The 16,114-nt window shown below is 35.7% G+C and overlaps 1 pseudogene; it reads left to right on the top strand.

The window, feature by feature from the left end:
• The first annotated feature begins 1,056 nt into the window (after positions 1-1,056).
• Positions 1,057-16,114, top strand: part of LOC120176813 — a 30,438-nt pseudogene continuing 15,380 nt past the window's right edge.

Here is a 16,114-nt window from a genome sequence, read left to right on the forward strand (position 1 = left end):
AGAAAGAAGAAGAAGTAGGGAGAATGTTGAATGATGAAGTTGTTAGCTGATGTGTGCAGTTAGTTGTGTAGTTAGGGAAGCTGTTAGGAGCAGTTATTAAACTGTTAGTTGTTAGTTGTTGAGTAGTTATAGTGGCTGGCTGTAAATTCTTGTATATAAGAAGAGTTATTGTTCAATGAATAATATGCATCTTGGTTTACATTTCACCGTTATAGCTACTTTCTCTTTGAATATATATTATATTTTCTTTTAGTTTCGATTGATTATTTCATTCAATTGTGCCATGAAATTATAATAAAAACCCCACATGAGTTCCAATTCATAATTATATACATATATTTATATATATATATATATATCAAATATATTTAAAATGAGAAGTGTCAAGGGACTGACGGTGCCACCCTGTAATGTATAGCTGCTTATCTTTTAGGGTTTTTTCGAGTTTTCCTCAAGGGGACGAGGCTGATCACCCCCACCAACCAGCCAACATTTGGAATAAAATACACGTGATCACTGCCATGCCATGGCATGGGCACCCCATAGTTCGTATATTATTAATAGTGTCTTTATCCTTATTTATTTTTATAAATATTATAGTAATTATAGCTAAAATATTTTAATCATATGTGTCATGTGATTAAATAGCGGGTTATTCTACTGTTAAATAAGTTCTATTCTGTATGAACAAAAAGAATTTTTGTTATTCCTTGACGTCCCGAATTCGAGCAACATGAATGTCGGAAGTGCGAGCCTTTAATGTCAAAAGGTTTAGAATTATCTTTGAATAGATACTATGTTGTATTTACCCCAAGATTAATCAATAATAATAATAAGTGCTATCCTAACCCCTATCTTGAAATTATTATTCCTAATTCTTAAAACTGATATATGATACTTAGCTATACTTGAATTAATCTCATCGAATATATTTTTATTTTGATCGATCTTTTAGCTATTTAATTCGATTTTATCATGTGAGACATATCAAATTATATAAGAAGCAACTATATCAGCTCTCAGAGTTGTAAGATCACTCTTTTGTTGTACATCCATATGCTTTTCTTCGTTCTCTTGGCTGTTCTGGCACACGCCATACCTATAACATGTCAAAATATACTTGAAAAAGGTTAAACATAATCATCCTGGCCGGACAAAGCAATATGGCGGGTCGGGGAGGCATCGCCAATGACAGCGCGACAGGGATTCCCAGATGGGACGGTGACGTTCCTCCACAATGCCAACCTAACCCTTCGATCTTCAAGCTGAGTGCGGACATGGCGTGGGTTGAAGCCCGAGAGCCAATCCATGCAGACATCGATGCCAAGAAAATAAATGGGATTGGACCCGGAATGCCATTCGCCAATGCTCTACTGATCAAGGATCCTAACATTGGGGTGGTGGGATTGGTGCCTTGCGCCATTGGAGGGAACAGTATTAGCTAGTGGCAGAAAGGGGAGTTGTTGTATGAACAGCTGGTGAAGAGGGCTCGACTGGCGTTGCAGAGTCGAGGAGGAGGATAAAAAGCCATGCTTTGGTACCAAGGGGAGATTGATACGATACATAAAGACGATGTTGAATTGTATGGAGAAAGATTGAAGAATTTTTTCCATGATTTGCGTTCTGATCTGCAGGTTCCTATGCTCCCAATTTTCCAGGTATCACTATTATGCTATTTGATTCGTTGTTTCTTTTGTTCATAAATTAAATATATATTTGCAGAAATTTTATGCTACTTTCTTAGCAGTTTGTAAAACTAATAAAATTTGAAACAACTCACTGGATGATCCCGAATCGGGATTGAATACCTTAGCATCGGATCGTGAAAAGATATTTAAAAACTGTTTCGGATGATTAAAAAAACAATAAACAATAGCTTTTCGTTAGTTTTGACGTTGGCAGATGTAGGTGGAGATTAATGTAATACAAGTTGGCAGAATTTCAGATTATGAATTTATGTCTCGGACTATTGACACGGAAATTAATTAATAAATTTGAATTTTATTTTTTACTATTTTTTTTGGCGAAAATGGTAGTGCCCTTGTAGTATACATAATTTATTATTTTCGTGTCTATTGTATTTTCGCATCAATTTAACTCTTGAAATTGTTCAATTACATCATTCTATGTCTTATCTCTCACTTAAAACATTAAATTGAGGGTTTTAAGTTAGAGATTAAGGTTTAGGGTTTAAAGTTATCAATTTAGGATTTTAAGTTAGGGGTAAGGTATAGAATGATGCAATTACATAATTTTGAGGGCTAAATTGATGTGTGTAGGAACCGTCTTTCGAGTGGGCCCGAAATTTAGATTCAACTTGAAAAAAACGTTAGAGTCGCCATCGATAATTTATTTTAAGAAAAAAATAGGTTGATCGAATCCCTAGATTTCTTACCTGATCTGCATCTTTCCAAAGATATGTCGGATTTGGGAGTCAGTTACAGTCAAGGAAGGATTAACACCGTTGAATTGCCCTTTCGGTACTAATTAATTTCTAGTTATCTTTAATTAAGAAAATTGCAAGTTAGATTAAAAGGTAAAATTTTGATCCAAATTACTTACCTTCGATTGATTTAAAAGTGTACCCTTAAGAAGTCAATAAAAGTATTAGATAGAAAAAAGAAAAAAATGTTGAATCGAATTAAGTAACCATATGCATGCTGAGGAATTAAAGGAAATAAAAAATAAAGTGCTCATATTAAAACACACAACAAATAAAAACAAAAAAAATAGTAAAAAAAAATATATATAATAATAATAATAATAATAATAATAATAAAAAGAAAAACAAATAAAGAAAAGGAAAAAAATAAGAGAAAATAACCCGAGTGACCAAAAATGCCTTATAATATACGATTTTAACCAACTTTTTTTTGATTTTCCAAAATGACAAACTAAATCGCAATGCGATCGATAATTCGCAACGCGATTTCCGGTATCGCAAATCAGTTTCTAGATTCGCAACGCGATTCTGACTATCGCATTGTGATTTTCCAAATTTGCGTTGCGATTTTCCGACTATCGCAATGCGAATATGTAAATCGCAATGCGATTATGGCAATCGCAACGCAAATATGTAAATCACAATGCGAATATGTAAATCGTAATGCGATTCTGACTATCACAACGCGATTCTGACTGTCGCAAAGCGATTCTGACTGTCGCAACACTGAATTTCAAATTCGCAATAGGTTTTAGTTTCGCAACACAAATGTTTTGGGTATATAACTACGTAACAGAAGCAACTCATAACCTAAATCCCTAAATCGCAACTCATTCCATCTCCATCTATCACTCTCTCCGGCGACATCCGTTCCTATATCCAACAACATTCTTCCCTATCCGGCAACAGGTTTTAGTTTCGCAGCTCGTTTGTTTAGTAAATTAATTTACAATAATGAAATCATCTAATGTTGATCATGTTTGGATAGATTTATGTTTTGGAGGGTCATGGGAGAATGTTCATGGTGTTTTACAATATATGCCTTTACCCATGAATCTTCAACTAAAACTGTCATTAAAAAAGTTAACTTATGAAACTCTAATGTTACGTGTTGCAAATAAATTGAATTTAGAGCCCTTAAGTGGATTTAGGCTATCTTATCAGAGAAAAGGTAAAGTTTATTTGTTAACCGACAATGAAGATGTTGAAAGATTCATTGCTTACATTAGTGTTTCGCAAGATGATGTTACATTGTATGTTGTTGAACCTAGAAGTAGTGAAGTTGGGTCAGTAGCGGGTAGTAATCAACTAAGTTTTTCAACCCCAGTTTATGGTGCTCAAAATTTAATGGTTCCACCACAATTTCATCACCAAGCAAATTTTGTTTCACCACATTTCCAATACCAAACACAATCTCAAAACCCATAACCTTTCCCTAATCCAAATCCCAATAAACTTTCAGCACCAAATTCCAGTTTTCGTATTAACCAGTTAGACGATGATGAGCCAACAGAAAAAATTGTGAGTACTAGTCGGTATTCGAAATTTGATCTTGGTCAATACCCGGACTTTGATCTTGGTCAATACTCGGATTTTGATGATGTTTCAGAAGAAGAAACAGACCCTGCGTGTAATGATTTTGATATTGATCAATACCCGAATTTTGATGATGAAACAGCCGTTGCCGAGGAAGATGTTGTTGATGATAATGAGGAGGAAGTTACGACTGTGAATGAACATGTTGAACATCAATTCTGTAATTCATATAACCCTGAAGAAGAAACCCCCGAAGAAAAGTCCCCGAAGAAAATACCACGGGAGTATAACTGGAATATGCCAGAATTACTTCAGATACCGAAAGAAAAGTTGGTAAAAATAGCAGTTGATTGTTACACAAAAATTATTCGTATCAAGAAAGATGATTGTTTTGATACAAAGGAAGACTTGAAGATAGCTTTGTATACAAAATGTGTGGAAGATGGCTATTAACTAAAAGTTAACAAATCAAGCAAAGATCGTTTTAAAACAAGGTGTATGATTGACAAAAACTGTACGTGGCGTATGATTGCAAAGAGGATAAAAGATTGCAAAATGTTTCAAGTTAGGACTTTTATTGATAAACATACATGTTCAAGAACCCAAGTTTTTCCTCACCATAGACAGGCAAACAAAAAGGTGTTGGGTGGTTTTCTGGCTGAGTTAATGTTTTTGAATGGCATGGTATATCGGGGACATGAAATTATGACTGACATGAATGCTCGGTTCAAGATTAGTATCTCATATTCTCAAGCTTGGAGAGCCAAATGTTATGCCTTGGAATTGTTGAGGGGTCGCCAGAAGCATCGTTTTCCCAACTGTCGGCTTATTGTCACAATTTAAAGCTGAAAAATCCTGGGTCGGCAACTCATATCAAAACAGATAGAGATGGATGCTTTGAGTTGCTGTTTATCGCCATTGGTGCTGCGGTTAGTAAATCAATATAATTTTGTTGACTCATTTTTGTTAGTTACATGCATTTCACATTTAAATGATTATATTTCTTGTGTATATGATTTTGTAGATTCGTTCGTTTATTACTTGCATGTGCCCAGTTATTATAGTTGACGGAGCACATTTAAAAGGTCGATACCTTGGAGTAAACTTATTAGCAGTAGCCATGGATGCTAAAAATGGGATACTGTCAATAGCTTACGGGGTTGGGAAATCTGAAACCTCTGATTCATGGACATGGTTTATGGGGCATCTTAGGGATTGCATAGGTCCTATTAGCAATCTGACAATCATATCCGATAGGGCAAAATCAATTGACAACGCTGTTAGAAGGTGTTTCCCAGATGCTTTTCATGGACTTTGTGGTGTTCATTTATATAGAAATCTAAAATCAAGGCTTGCTGGTATAAAAAATCACAAATGGACATACTGGAAGGCTGTAAAAGCTTATCGGGAAGTGGATTTTAATAAGCATATAAATTGTTTAAGACGTGTTTTGCCTCAGTGTGCTCAAACACTAGAAGATTTCGGGTTTGAAAGATGGTCAAGAGTACATCAACTTGGAGCAAGATATGGTTTCATGACGTCTAATAGTGCATAATCAATCAACGCTCTAAGTCGTCATTCCCGGAAATTACCCATTACCATGTTAATGGAGTTTTTTCGAGCCTCTATTCAACAGTGGTACTACAAGAAAAGAAACCATACAGATATTATTTCTTTAAATTCGTAACTTATCATATATTTTACTATGTATTATTTATTTAAATTTACAAGAACATTGGAACATCGTGTTACACCATGGACTGAAAAAAAGATAACGAAACGTGTTGTGAAGTCAACGTTATGGAGAGTTGAACCATGTTCAAACACTTTGTTTGAAGTACTGGATAATAACTTAAATGGGCTTGTCGATCTAAATGCAAAGACGTGTAGTTGTATGAAATGAAAAACATCTGGTTATCTGTGTGGGCATGTTATAAAAGTTGCTCTTCATCTAAACCAAGATGATTCAAGCGCATACGCTATGGATTACTACACTACAGAAGTATATCGACAGACTTATACTGAGATTATCTACCCTATTCCACATCTTTCTGAGTGGGACATACCAGATGACTTACAAACAGTTTTGCTACCAGCCATGGACAGAAGGCTACCTGGCCGACCAAAAAGTCACGATCGTATACCGTCTAAGGGTGAAGAGAAGAAGAGATCGACATGTAGTCGGTGCAAGGAAAGTGGTCATACAAGGTTGACATGTGGATCACCAGTGCCATCACAATCATCTTTTCCTCTACCAAATTATGGATCCTCATCAAAATCCAAAGCTCATATGGTGTCAAGAAAAAGGCAATCAAAATCGCAATCAAAATCAAAATCCCAATCACAACCGGCTTCACCTTTTGGGACTATTAACTTAGGTGATTTTTAAATGCAAACATTGTATTGTGTGTAAACTTTTAACATTTTCAGTTAGGCATGTATTAGTAACTTGAGTTTGAACATTACTATGATCTGTTCAGTTGTTATCACTTATTACACATTCATTTGAATATCGCAACGCGAATTTGACTATTATGTGTATTTTATGTGTAAACTTTTAACATTTTCCATAGGCATGTATTAGTAACTTGAGTTTGAACATTGCTATGATATGTTCAGTTGTTATCACTTATTACACATTCATTTGAATATCGTAATGCGAATTTGACTATCGCAATGCGAATTTGATTATCGTAACTCAAAAATGGCAACGCGAATTTGACTATCGCAACACGAATATGACTATCGCAACGCAAAAATCGCAACGCGAATTTGATTATGGCAACAGCTATTTGACTATCGCAACGAGAAAATCGCAACGTGAATTTGACTATCGCAACGCGAATTTGAGTATCGCAACGCGAATTTGATTATCGCAACGGGTATTTGACTATCGCAATGAGAAAATCGCAAAACATATTAGACTATCGCAACGCGAATTGACTTTCGCGTTGCGATTTTGTCTTTCGCATTGCGATTTTGAGTTTAGCGTTGCGAAAGTGTACCTCCAACTGGTCTTTTGCCTTCAATATGATGCATATTGAAATCAACAAATCAACTTTTACATTTCAATCAATTAAACAAGCACAAATAAGAATTATTTACACATCAATATTAAACAAATCAACTTTTATAAATCAATTTTTATAAATCAATTAAACAAGGAAAAAATGATAATAATTCTTATTTTCCTCATCAATTAAACAAATCAAACTTTTAAGAATCAATTAAACAATAAAAAAAAGTGTACCCCAGACAGTTGTTTATGCACCCATACATCAATTTCACGCAGCTCACTTCAGGATTAACCTGCAGAAACCAAACATTTGCTCAAATAACACTTTCTACACATCTAAAACCAACAAACAACAAATAACACTTAACAGCACTTGCATTTGACTTATAAATTGTTTATGGACACTTTCATAACGCGGATGCAGGTAGGAAGCGTCTCGAATATATCGCTCTAGCCATAAAATGCCGAAACCACAAGCCTACTGCAATTCTATCTCTATCGGTAGGAGGTAGAAACTGTGTACTTCCTGTCGTCAAACACTCCAAGCACATGCATACGAGAGGACCACAATCCCCTCTGGCTTTCGGCGTTTGTTGTGGCGCGGTCTCGTCTCTGATAACTGTAACAATGAACTTCTTTGGCTTCTTGTTTCCAGAATAAGTCCAATAATTAATCGCATCTAAGAATTTAGCTAAATGAGAGCTCCATCCCTTAATAATATCTCTCAAATTAGACAATGATATGTAATTTATCATGTTGTCATATACTATTGTCTTCAGGGATGAGAGTTGAAGCTCGATGAGAAGCCAATGAGTACGTTCCAAAACAGGGATAAACACCTGCAATCGTAAGTAATAATTCAAATTGCGCACTTATTTATGAACACCTTTAAAATATTAAAAATAAATAAATACTAACCTTATCGACCTCCCACCATGCAGGATAAAGTTTAGCTTGTCCATTAGCCAACACATATGATTCCTGTCGTTGATTCGTCAAGTAAACTACGTGAAAAGACGTCGGCATAATTATATATCGCGTATTTTTTATTTTTATTTTTTTTTAATTTCCTTACTATTAGAAGACGTGACACCCATGCATCAATATGATGTTTTACAAAAAAAGACATATATTAGTGAATTACATAAATTTAAAAAAAATAATCAAAATGAAATATAAGAAGAAATATAAGACTTACCCCCCATCGAAATAGCCATTGTCTTCAACCCCTAATAACACACCCCACCAAGACCGTTCAATCAACAAATGCATATCATCGTTGAGTTTGTATATGTCAGCATATCACCCTTGGCTCCGCTCATGTAGATAAAAATCAACTGCGGTCTTAGCCCAAAGGGTATTATCCAGAATTATTTCCAGTAGTTTATTCCTCTCCACTTCATCTGCCGGAATGGTACTGGCCGGTAACTTATACGAAAGCCAACAGTCATCCATCATGTCCGTAACGTGAGGGGGTTTCTCAATAATTCGATATATTACGCCGTGTGAATCGGGCTCTAGAATGTTGGGAGGGACCTCTTCAACGATGACAGTGGCCTCTTGAACGGTGGGAGGGGACTCTTGAGGGATGATAGGGGCCTCTTGAACGATACGGGAGGCCTCTTGAACGATGACAGGTGAGTCGGGCTTTTTCTTACGGATTCTTCGCACTATTAGGGTGAACGAAGACTTAATGGCACGTGCACGCCGTCTGATGCGTGAACTCCGTCTTGCAATAAAAACCCAACTTAGAGCATCCACCTTAGTGGGCCGCTAAAAATAAATTAATACATAAATCAGTAAATAAACAGACATGATATTAAACAGTGAAAACAAAGACAAATATATTTCAAACTTGCACGGTATTCACCCAAGTCATTATTCTATCATTGTTCACAAAATGCATCAGATAACATTCCAGAAGTAATCACTTATATAAACATTTAAAAGGACAACATATAAGTTTAGTGCAGGTTCAATGACAACATAAAGAGTAGTAGTTTATTCTTGAAACTTAAATTTTCAACACTGTGAAGTTAGTATTTGTCTTTGTCTTTTGGTTGAAGTAATGCAATTCATTCAAGTTTCAATTTGCAGAAGAAGAATAGAATTTGAAACTTAAAATCGCAACATGAATGACTATCGCAACGCGAAAATGACTATCGCAACGCGAAAAATGACTCGCAACGTAATTTTGACTATCGCAACGAGAGAATCACAATGCGATTTTCATTTCGCATTGCGATTCTTTCGTTGCGATAGTCAAATTCGCATTGCGATATTCATTTTCGCGTTGCGATAGTCATTTTCGCGTTGTGAAAGTAAACTATTCTTATTCTGCAAATTGAAACTTGAATGGATTGCATTACTTCAACCAAAAGACAACCAAAAACAAATACTAACTTCACAGGGTTAAAGAATAAACATTTTAGCAGTATTGACAGCAACCGAATGAATTTACTAAGCAATCTAAGTGAAATGATTAATCTAAGTTAAATGGTTAATCTAAGTGAAATTACGAGTAAATTTATCATCAAGTTAAATATGAAAAATATTAAACTTACCTCGTTGCGTAGAGTATGAACCTCATTCTACAACGATGCTGCCATCTCACGTAGAGCAGCTACCTCACCACGTAAAGTAGACACCTCAACACGCCATACACCATTGTCATCGCGTAAAGTACCGACCTCCTCACGCAAGGCATTGACCTCATCACGTAACTCCCCTAACTCATCCCGTGGAGGTGGAGAACAGAGAGATAAATGTCGTGGCATCTTTGCCGGTCGCCTATTATGAGGTGATGGTGGAGAAGAGGCTCGATGATGTGACAGAATAGGTGATGGCTCTCGTTGTGGAGGTGTATAGTCGGGTCGATCAGGTGATGGCTCTGGGTGAGGTGATGGCTCTCGAAGTGGAGGCTGCTCATCATCCGTGCCATCAAAAAAACGCTTACTAGCTTGCCACCAATCAGTGGCAAGCTCAGCTTCCGTGGGTGTCAGCCTCTGTAATGGAGTGTTGGACTCCTAACAATATAAAATCTCAAACAAAGTTAAACATGTACTAGTAATAACTTGTTTATAAACATATGGTAGTATTTGTGTTAACTTACATTATTTATTGTCGTATACGGTAGTAAATCTTTCCATTGCTGCAAGGTCCGTTTCCTCTTCCAGGAAATAGTCCTAGGAATATCATTAGAAGTTTTTAATGCATATGTCTACATGGCGGGAAAGGCCTCAAATATCCAAATCTACAAACAATATAATAACAAACATTAGTAATTGTTAAATAATAATTAATTATAATTTTGGAAACATTATATAAAAATTCTTACCTTAAAGGCCCAAATAAAGCCTGACAAAGTGTATTTGGAACCATCGCCACGCAAACTTTTTCGATCATCAAAGGGAAACAACAACTTATTCCATGTAGCTTTCCATAGATACGAACCCCACGAAAACATGTTCCATGCATTTAGGTCCTCTACCAATTTAATTAGATCATTAGGAATAGGTTGTCTGACCTTTCTGCCTAAAAAGCCGGCATGCAAAAGTATTAGAAGGCATACTCGGACAACATCGACGTCATCCATCCGAGTAAAACCATCTTTCTTATTCAATAATCTTGTCAAGTCTTCCACGTTTAAGTTCGACTTCTCCATTGACAGCTCAGGAAAAACCCGAGATAACCATGATAGGCGGGTAATATGTCTAGTTTACCGACCTACATCATCGTGTCCGAAGCGTAGACCGGTGATTAAGCAAAACTCCTCCCGCCCAAAACAAGTATACGCCGGTGGAAAATCAAACCATATCTCTTCATAACGACGTTGTATAGTCTCTGGTAGATCACTAGTCATGGTTTGAAGAAACATATGGGTCAACATAGCATCTCCACCCGGATGTTGTACTTTCATCCATGGCCCGAAGCAAGTATCCTCAAATATTTTTCTTTGTGCAGGTGAAAGCTTCGACGCAATTGTTTTGGCCATGCTTAATTTATTTCTTAAGGTCAATTGAGCCGAATAAAAGTTCTACAAAAACAATAAACATACCAAGTTAGATATACCAAAAACTACACTGTGAAGATATACCAAGAACAATAAACATAAAGAGTAGTAGTTTATTCTTCAAACTTAAATTTGCAACACTGTGAATTTAGTATTTGTCTTTGTTTTTTTGTTGAAGTAATGCAATTCATTCAAGTTTCAATTTGCAGAAGAAGAATAGTTTCTGAAACTTAAAATCGCAACACGAAAATGAAAATCGCAACACGAAAATGACTATCGCAACACGAAAATGACTGTCGCAACGTGAATTTGACTATCGCAACGCGAAACTAAAATCGCATTGCGATTCTGTCGTTGCGATTTTCATTTTGCGTTGCAATTTTCATTTTGCGTTGCGATTATCGGTTTCAAATACTAAAATTGAAACTTGAATGGATTGCATTACTTCAACCAAAAGACAAAACAAAGACAAATACTAAATTCACAGGGTTTAAAGACTAAACAGTTTAGCAGTATTGACAGCAATCAAATGAATTTAATAAGCATTCTAAATGAAATGGTTAATCTATTATTGAAATTACCAGTAAACTTATCATCAATTTCAATATGAAAAACCTAATAATAATGCAAAAATTTCAAAATAAAAATAATTAAAAAAACTAATCCTCTGTGGTTGATTTGGTTGATTTTCCATTTATGACCGTGAATGATTGTAAGGGTGGCTCTGAGAGATGGAGATAGACGGATTTCGCCGGAGACAGGGACTGATTTCGTCGGAGATGGAGACGGATGTTGCCTTAGAGAGTGAGAGATAGAAATGGGACTGAGTTGTGATTTAGGGTTTTAGGTTATGAGTTGCGATTACGGGATATACTGTGGACAATTCAGTGTTCTGATATATTAATATTCGTGTTTGGAATTTGAAAAAAAATACGCGTTGCGATAATAATGGCGCTTTGAAAATCGCATTGCGATAGTGAGCATCGCGTTGCGACAGTCAGAATCGCGTTGCGATAGTCAGAATCTCGTTGCGATAGTCAGAATCACATTGCGATACTCATAATCGCATTGCGATAGTCAGAAAATCGCAACGCAAATTTGGAAAATCGCAATGCGATAGTCAGAATCGCGTTGCGAATCTGGAAACTGATTTGCGATACCGGAGATCGCGTTGCGAATTATCGATCGCATTACGATTTAGTTGGTCATTTTGGCAAATCCAAAAAACGTTGGTTAAAATCGTATATTATAAGGCATTTTTGGTCACTGAGGTTATTTTCTCAAAAAATAAATGAATAATAATAATAAGAAAAAAGGGGAAAACAAAAACAAAAACAAAATAAATAAATAAAACAATAAAATAAAATAAATGAGAAGAAAAATAATAATAATAGTAATAATAATAATAATAATAATAGTAATAATAATAATAATAAGGAGAAAAAATAAATAATTAGTAAAATAAAAAAATTAAAAATATAATAAAAATAGGGACGTAAAAGAAAAGAATAAGGAAAAATATAATAAAAGAATGAAAATAATATATATATATATATAATATAGTATTAAATAAAAATAAAAAATGATTAAAATATGAATTGTAATAAAAAAGAAGGATTAAATTAAAAGAAAAGAAAAGTGGGGGTAAATTTAAAAGGAAAACTGGGGTAAAATTGAATTAAATGGGTCAAAATAGATGTTTAAAACGATCGAGGGACTAACAAGGGAATTACCCCTTTTTTATTCGAAAACAAGCTCGGGTCGTCAGGTCTGAGTATAAAACCCAAAAACACAAACAATTTTTCATTTTTCCCTCCTTAGTCAAATCAGATCAAACGAGCCCCCAAATTTTTCTCTGAAACGTTCTTGGTGTTCTTCATCAAATGAAGAACACTGCCGTAGATCGGCGGTGGCCAAATTATTTTTTATACCATCCAATAGATCAATCCCTCCTCTTTTCAAAAACAAGGTTTATTTCCTCAAAATGGCCTCGGGGAGGGCTAGATCTGAGAAAAAGCTCTCGATCACCCTCCCCTGATCATTGGTCGATTGGTTTTTTTTTAATCAAAATTAAAGAAAGATGAACATGCAAAAAATACGGCGCACAAGGTAAGAAAAATACATTCTTTACTCGATATTTCCTTTCGAAGTTTACAAAAATTTTGCTCCGATTCTCACTATTTCTTTCTCGAAATTTCTTCTTTTTGTGTGTAGTTACATGCTTATTTATAATCTAAAATAATGTCATTTTTAGTTCGATAGAATCTTAATGAGACTTAAAATGTGTTTATTGCTTATTGGTGTTATTGGTGCCGAGGAAAACGCTGGGAAACTCGGGGCTGACCGAGTGGTGCTGCGGCGCTGGTTAGAAATGGCTGGAATGAAATACAGTGTTAGGGTTTTAAAACCCTAACCGATTCAGGTTACTCCAGTGGACCGGGTCTCGGGTTGCTCTAGTGGATCGGGTTCAAAATGAATCTCGGACCGTTGGTCTTGGGTGTTCTGCTGGGCCACATTTAATACTTGTATTTGGGCCTGTAAAGAGAAAAAACATGTATTATTTTAAGTAAAATATATATAATATATATATAATGGACGAAAATTAGTGTCCACAGGTGCCCCTCTTTGTCCTTTTTTGTGTAATGAAAAATATGACAAAAATAAAATGACACAAATTAGTGTCCTCCCTCGTGGAGTTGAAAATTGACTCATATATTGCCATTAGGAATAACTCCCTGTTAAATTGAGTTGCGAATGACCCCTCCGTCGCGAAGTCGAGTTAGTTTTGAAATGATATTGTAGTTCAGAATTTGAATCAGAAGGTGGTTTCCTGTTGCCAAATTCTAGTCGACCTTAGTTTTCTTCTCGACTTAAAAACATTGGTTTGAAAATTTGATCGCAAAGTAATTGATATGCTCTCAAGCTTAATGGAATCAAACTCGAAAGTTTTCGTTAACAAATAGTTTTTCTCGACTTAAGTTATGTTGTTGGAAGATGGTTTCTTGTCACTAAAGCACAACTAACCTAGGTCTTCTTCTTGACTTAAAGACCTCTGTTTAAACTTTAACCAGAAAGTAGTTGATACGTCATCGAGCTGAATGGAATTGAACTCGAAAGTTTTCAATGACAGATAACCCTTCTCCTTGAGTTATGTTGTACTAATTTGAGAGATTTCCCCAAATATTTTCCTTGACTTAAAGACCTCAGCTTCAACCAGAAAATAGTTTCTCGATGCTACCATGTAGTTGAGGTGTCATCGAGCTGAAGGGAATCGAACTCGAAAGTTTTTATTGACATATAACTTTTCTCGACTTAAGCTATTCTGTAAATTTGACATGCCCTTAAGCTAAATGGAATCGAACTAGAAGGTATTTTTTGATAGATAACCCCTCTCGCCTTGAGTTATGCTGTAAATTTAATATATCCTCAAGTTGAATGTAATTGAATTCGATGGTTTATTGGTAGATAACCCTTCTCGCCTTGAGTTATGCTGTAAATTTGATATGCCTGTGAGCTGAATGTAATCAAACTCGAAGGACTTTATTGACAGATAACCCTTTTCGCCTTGAGTTATACTGTAAATTTGATATGTCATTGAGCCTAATGTAATTGAACTCGAAGGTCTTGATTGATAGATAGCCCTTCTCGCCTTGAGCTATGCTGTAAATTTGATATGCTTTTGAGCTGAATGTAATTGAACTTGAAGGTCTTTGTTGGCAGATAGTCATTCTCGCCTTGAGCTATACTGCAAATAGTTAAGTGAAAAATGGCTCCCCTTCACGGGTCTAAGCCGGTCATAATTCTTTAAATGACTCCCCTTCACGGGAAAGCCAAGTTGTACATTATTCAGGTGGTTCCCCTTCGCGGGTCTGAAACAGGTGAGACGATATTTGGGTGACTCCCCTTCATGGGAAAGCCAAGTGGTATATTCTTCAGGTGGTTCTCCTTCACGGGTCTGAACCAGGTGAGACGATCTTTGGATGACTCCCCTTCACGGGAAAACCAAGTGGTATATTCTTCAGGTGGTTCTTCTTCGCGGGTCTGAACCAGGTGAGATGATCTTTGGATGACTCCTCTTCACGGGAAAGCCACATGGGATGTTCTTCGAGTGATACCTATGGAAAATAGCCACTCATCATTGAGTTAAGCTGAACTGGATCCATTCTAAATTGGCTCTCAAACCCGTCTGAATTTGATGTCAAGTTAGTTTAGGTGTAGCTTCTCGCTGCTGAGTTAAACAACCACCATCGAGTATCTTTCGTCTTTGAAGTCAAAACTTGACTCTAAAAGTTGTAAAAATTATGTATATGAAAAACGATAAATGTAATGCTCTTAAGTATGTCTAAGATGCTTGCAACACAAATTAGTTATGTTTTATCTTCTGGATAAAGCCTCTTTTTGTTTGTCAGTCTTGTCCTCAAATCGACCATGCCCTATTTTCTTCTCGGGTTGCAGCCTTTCAAATTTGATAATTTCCTATTTGAAAATGTTTTTCTCTTATTTTAGGAGGGAAAAAAGGATATGAGAATATAAGAATTCTGTAAAACATTGCCTCTTAATTCAGACTCGCAATTAAATCATAAACATAAGTTCAAAGCATATCAAAGGAATCAATAGCTCTTTAGTGTTTTCAGAGTTATAGCTCTTTAGTGTTTTTAGAGTTATAGCTCTTTGAAAAATATCCAGATTGATGGGTTGGCTTCAGGTTGGCTTTTTATTTCTTATGGTTTTGGCCACCCAAAATGTCATTTCTTTTTTTTTTGAACATCGCAACATGCCTCTTTTCCTTGGCTTGGCATTTTAATCAGATACAGACAAAATGATTCAACTAGCATAATCAATTACTAGACCTTCTATTTCAGTTCTCTGAAATCTTCCATTTGTTCAAGCTTTGTAGACTCCTCTAACAAAAGTAGTGCAGAAATATCGATCTAAAAATGAAATTCCTGAGTGCTCGTGTGAAGTTGACTATAACAGGTGTTCCTTAACTCCCTTAATCTATCTTTACCAAAACTCCTTATTTAGATAAATTTGATTTAGTTTTCCATTGTCTGACTAACTGAATCCATAAATCCGGGGTGTTTAACCAATTGCTCTAGAAGGACAG

This window comes from Hibiscus syriacus, unplaced genomic scaffold (genome assembly GCF_006381635.1).
Source record: "Hibiscus syriacus cultivar Baekdansim isolate YM2019G1 unplaced genomic scaffold, ASM638163v2 tig00112255_pilon, whole genome shotgun sequence".
NCBI lineage: Eukaryota > Viridiplantae > Streptophyta > Magnoliopsida > Malvales > Malvaceae > Hibiscus > Hibiscus syriacus.